Here is a 6,000-nt window from a genome sequence, read left to right as displayed (position 1 = left end):
CAGAGAGAGAAATGGATTCGGGCTGAGATTCTCCCTTCAGAAGGGAGTTCCCGTGAGGCCAGAGCCGAGCTGACATTTGCAAGCCCCTCGAGAGCAGGGTGATGAGCCCCTGCATTTGCTCGCCGTGCGTCAGGCTGTGGGCGCAGCTCAGATGTCTGTATTCACGTCCCCGCGTCCCCACCGGCACCCGGCGGTGGGCGCCGCTCTACGCTGGGACTCCTCGCTCCACAGCAGAGCTGCGTAAGGCGGTCAGGGATCCGTCCTGCCCACAGCTGTGTGACCCCCTCCTGGCACTCGACCTTGGGTGAGCCATCCTACCTCGAGTTCCAGTTTCCCCATAAGTGAGGGAGACATACCTGCCTCCTGGGTTGTTTGAAGGGTGAAAACGAGGCCATATATGTAAGCACACGTTAAGAATCCGAAAGCACTGGGGCGTCTGGGTGGCTCAGTGGGTTAGAGCCTCTGCTTTCGGCTCAGGTCATGGTCCCAGGGTCCTGGGATCGAGCCCCGCATTGGGCTCTCTGCTCAGTGGGGAGCCTGCTTCCTCCTCTCTCTCTGCCTGCCTCTCTGTCTACTTGTGATCTCTGTCTGTCACATAAATAAATAAAATCTTAAAAAAAAAAAAAAAAAAAAATCCAAAAGCACTAAGGGAGGAGAGATTAGAAAGCTGCCTCCATGCTTCTACTTTGCAAAATGCTCAGAAACGACCTTGTGGTGTCCAAAACATGTCCTTCTTCTGTCCTCGCCCCACGAATGGACTGAGTGAGTGCTAGTAACATATACTGCCTTCGCCCTAGAACAGAACACGCGAGCAGAGGCAGGCCGCTGACCGGCGCTGTGGGGCCGGGTCCGAGGAAGGCCGGCAAAGTACTGCCCTGGGAAAGAACTCCTCTGCACTCCTTTTCACCCGGGCCTCGGGCAGCAGGAGAATGTGCTAGTCTGGGGACAGATCCGGTCATCTTCTCAGCTACTTGGCCTTCCCACGAAGAAGCCTTTTGTTAGGAGTCATGGGGAGCTGGCTTTCCTTCTGCCCTGCTGCTCTAGTGGCAGAGAGCATGGTGCCCCAGAATGTCTCAGCCCTGGATCCCCGAACGTGGGCGCAGGTCGCAGAGAGTTAAAACCCCACGGAGGTTAAGCCACCTGTAGTGAGTGCTAGTCCCTAGCGGTGCGTCATGGACGGAGAGCTTCGTGTCCTCACACTGTCATCTCATGGTAGCTTGGGGCAGCCCTGGTCAGAGCCCGCTCTGAGCTCCAACGTAGCAGGGAAAAGTAGTTTTCCTGCACTCTGGACAGCGATGGCCACTCTCCAGACTTCCTTGCAGCTTTGATACAGGATGTCTGAGGCACTTCCAGGAAACCAAACCCCCAGCGTGACATCTTCACTAAAAACACCGGGCATCTAAAATGCAGCTGGCAGCTGGGGAAGTAGACCGATTCGGTGACTGCTGAGCGCGCAGGAGTGACCCCGGAGGACCAACTAACGCGCTCTGTCAGTTGGTCTCACATGTTGCCGACTTTTTTCCCGAGAGAACACCACCTTTCTCCTGTGATCGCACAGTAGGACTGCAGTTATCTCTCCACTGCTCTGTTCTCTAAATAAACGCATGCAAAAGTCTGTACAAGTAGCTGCTGGCGTTTAAAAGTTAAACAATCCATCTTTTTCTAACAGACCTGTAAGTGGACCTGATCAACAGTGATTCAGATGTAAAATCCAACCATAATCAGCCGGGAAGGGTGACGAAGGAAGGGACAGCGTGCCCCTCATCAGAAGGGACCCTGTCGGCTTCTGGGTTCCCTCCTGGTGGAGCCAAACTGTGGTCTGGCTGGCCCTGTGCAGGACAGACTGGGCTTGACAGAGGCTTTAGAACTTACTCGTAAACACCGACCAACATGAAAATACTGCAGGGTACCTGTTCTCTGCTCAACAAGGCTGCATCCAGCTTGCCCCAGAGCACTGGGCAGACCGTCCACGTATCTGCTGGGCTCAAGCGTGAAGAACAAATAGCCCAGGGCCCGCCGGTTTCCCAAGCCAGCACGGGCGGAGTATTGGTGCCGCGTGAGCGTGGCTTGTGTCGGAAAGACCACGGGGCCCGGGACCATGTCTGCGGCCCATGTCTGCGGCCGGCTGTGGCAGGCTGGGCAGGGTGAGTCTCGGCTCACGGGCCCGCAAGCCGCCCCAGTAGGCGGCCGTGCCTCCCCCTTCAGCAAGCATGTCTTGGCCTTCGCTGAACCAGGGCTGACACTGCTCGTGGAGAATGACGTGAGGAGTCCAGTGCGACACTGACAGGCGCTGCCCACGTCTGACAGCCCAGCACCGGCGGGTTCAAAGTCCTAACTCTCGTTCTCATAAATGCTCTTCCCCTGAACGACACGGTTCAAAAGTCTCCAGCTGGAACGAGACACGGGGGCCGCCTGGGCGGGGGAAGGATGCCGAGGTTGGGCGGCGAGAGCGGGGAGCGGGCTCTTCCCCGTGGGCTCAGCGCCGTGACCCGAGAGCGGGCTCTTCCCCGTGGGCTCAGCGCCGTGACAGGAGGCCGCCCTTTCTCTCCGCCTGTGCGACACGGTCGGCGGCTGCTGCCTTTGTGAAACGGTGAGACGGGTCGGCGGCTCTCCGGACAAGGGAGTCCGCCTTGACACGACGGCCTGCGGAACAGCCCCTTCCCCCGGCGTCAAGACTCACAGTCGTGTGCGGCCTTTGCCAGGGAGTCCCTCGGGAACGCCGGCTGCGGAAGGTCCCTCATGTGCGGACTCTTTCCCGGCCGCAGAGAGATCTGGTGGCTGTGCAGATACCCAGCTGGCCGCGTCGGAGTCAGGTGATTTCCTAAAACTGTCTTCAGAGATTTCATCAGAAAACGTTTTTAATACAAATTTTTTTTTTTTTTTTTTTTGGCCAGGATGAATGAGACTCAACTCACTTCCCTGATCAACATGGTAGACCCAAGGGCAAGCCCCTGTTCAGGGCCAGCCCCTCTGTCCTCCGAGAGGCACCGGGGGGAAGGCTGGGTTGGCCCCGAGCCGGACCTGTCACCCGGGCACGAACGAGTATCCCGATCTCTAACGCGCTCCCACAGCCCTGCCTCCAGAATTCCCACAACATACACGAAAGTAACCCCTTCCGATGTGTCAAGGCTCACGGTCCTCACACAGAGGCGCTGCGGACTCAAGGGGATGGGGGAGGACCAAGCACTTACTCCATTTCCCCCGACCATGACATGCTAAACCACTCGCAGCCGCTGTCTCTGACAGGTACTGCATCAGCGAAGAGTATCAGAAACTTCTTCTCTGTGGTCAGCGTGTCTCCTCCTCTGACTGGCGTGGCCACAGGGCAAGGCTGGGCACCGGGCACCGGGGGAGGCTGGTGGGGGGTACCGAGCACCAACTCGGCTACTTTAATAACTGGGCTGCCCCTGTCTTCTCTTGATACCCTTTCCTAAAGTACAAATAAGACCCTTTCTTAAGTGCAATGAAGCATTGAACATTGGCAGCTGGTCAGAACGTTGTACGCGGTCAGTACGTCCACGTTCCAGAGTTAGCCGTGACAAAAGCAAAGCTTTTCTCCAGGGAAGGATAAGCAGTTCCAAGCCAGGCGGTCCGCAGCCCTGCAGATCCAAACCAGGCGGTCCGCAGCCCTGCAGAGCTTGTCCTGTTGTAATAGGAAGGTTCTGAATTGTTTGAAAAGCATTTATTAAGCACCCTAGATCTTTTCAGTATCTAGAAAAATTTCCGAGGCCTATGTGAGTAAAGTGTTCCACTGAGGAAGACTCATATAATTTTTACCTTTTTTTTTTTTTTTAAACAAAAGCATAGTCTTGACTTACATGTTGAAGGAACTAGGTATTTTTGAAATTTCTGGCATCTCTGTTCAGTTGAATTTTAAGGGGAAAAGCAGTAAAAATACACAGTTAGGATTCCTGAGTAATAATCCCTTTGAATTTGAAAAGTAAATTAAACGACACCAATTGCACTCTTTCTTAAAGTCTGTAGTCTTTAGCCAGATTGTTCCCAAACATTTCAGGGAATTAGGAAAAGTCACCAGTAGAGTTTCAGAGTGCCATTCCATCTCTGTGTCTGCAAGTGAGGAGGAAGGAAAGCGGTGGAGAAGACTGACATGGTTGATGAACTAGCACAGGGTGGCACAGACTTTTAAAGTCTCTACAAAATCACATCACAAAACTGCAGAACCCCATTCCCTGCCAGAATGGGCCAGCGTCAACAGCATCAATAATGCACTAGCTAAGCACGTCTGAGGCAAAAAGGCAAAGGCTCCATAAGCCGCCTGTGGATGACCGGGGCAGTTGGGGTTGGGGCAGCAACTCACATTTTTTTTGTCTTGTTCACAGCTGAAATTAGGGAATGAGTTACTTGAAGTGCACAGTGAACCCTATCGAGCTCATACACAAAAGTTAAGTAAAAATAGACGATGAATCTAAATGTAAGAGCTGATAAGGAAACCCAGTGTAAATCTTCATGACCTTGGGTCTGGTAATGACTTCTTAGATATGATCTCAAAAGCATATGCGGTAAAGAAAAAGTTAATAAGCAAGACTTCAAAATTAAAAACTTTCTGTGCTTCGAGAGATACCCTTAAGAAAGTGAAAGGACAAAACACAGACTGAGAGACAAAACTGCTGTAGCTCGTATCTCTGGTAAAGGACTTGTACCCAAAACATATAAAAGTCTCTCATAATTCAATAAGAAGACAAATAACCCAATTAAAAGATGAGTAACAGACTGGAACAGACATCTCACCAAAAAAAGAATGGCCAACACACAAAAGATACGTTGCTAACCATCACGTGAAAGGCAGACCAGAACCACAGAGAACTACCGTTACCCACAGGGTGGCCATCATCAAAAAGGCAGAAGTACGTCCCGGAAGCGACCACCCAAGGGTAAGAGCCCTCACATGGCGCTGCTGGGAATGCAGGACTGCGCAGCCACTGGAAACCATTTGGCAGGTTCTTAAAATACTGAACGTGGATTTGCCCTGTGACCCAGAAGCCCCACTCCCGAGAGAGACGAAATGTCTGTCTGCAGGCCTTGCGTAAGAATGATCAGAGCAGCACAATTCATCAGAAACAAAAACAGAACTAGGAAATGAAGAAATAAAATACGTAGCATCTCTGCACGCCGGCACGGCGGGCAACACAAAAGAATCAATAAGGACACGTGCTCCTAGGCGGACAGACCTCAGAAGCACCGCGCGGCGTGAAAGATGCCGGAGAGCAGAGACCACATACGGTAAAATTCTACTTAGATGAAATGTGCAGAACAGCCGAATCTAGAGAGACAGATGTGGCTCAGGGGTTGCCTGAGGCCAGGGGCAGGGGTGGGGACTGACTGCAGATGAAAACGGGGCTTCCCTCTGGCGGGATGCTCTCAGGCAGACCGGAAAGCACCGCTGCACAGCTACGCGGACAATCACTGAACTGCACGTGTCCAAGACCATGCGCATCACACCTCGAAAAGCTGCTGGAAAGGACAGAGACCTTAACCATATTCTCAGCGTCTACACAATTCTTCACCTCTTGGAGAGGATCTAGTGTCCCGGAGGGAGAGGGTGAGCGTGTCGTGCCCAAGAGATTCCTTGCCTTGAAGTGGCTGCTAGGGGTCAGGAGTGAGGCTGGGAGCTTCTCAGAAGAGGTTAGGAAGCTGTAAGGTCACTTTTTAAGAAATGTAATTGTGAAAAGATGAAGAAACCATCAATGGCATGTACTTCGGGCTATTTTGGGAAACTGCTGAAATGCTGACATTCTGAAAAAGATGCTTTCTTGTCAAGATGTCATTCAGCAGCACTTGACACTGACCGTGCACTGACACATCTTGGTTTAAAGGTCCAGAGCCTTCAATGCACGGTAACAAGGCCTTCACTCTCCTTGGACCTCCAGTGTCTGGGGATCGTAAGAGAATCTAAAGGGGCCTCTGGCATCCACGGTGGCATTTCCTTTAGCCCTTCGGCTTCTCAGTGAGGAGACCCCGGACCCTGCAGGGCTCCCAACC

Source organism: Mustela nigripes, chromosome 5 (genome assembly GCF_022355385.1).
Source record: "Mustela nigripes isolate SB6536 chromosome 5, MUSNIG.SB6536, whole genome shotgun sequence".
NCBI classification, from domain to species: Eukaryota; Metazoa; Chordata; class Mammalia; order Carnivora; family Mustelidae; genus Mustela; species Mustela nigripes.
This window is presented reverse-complemented; position numbering follows the sequence as displayed.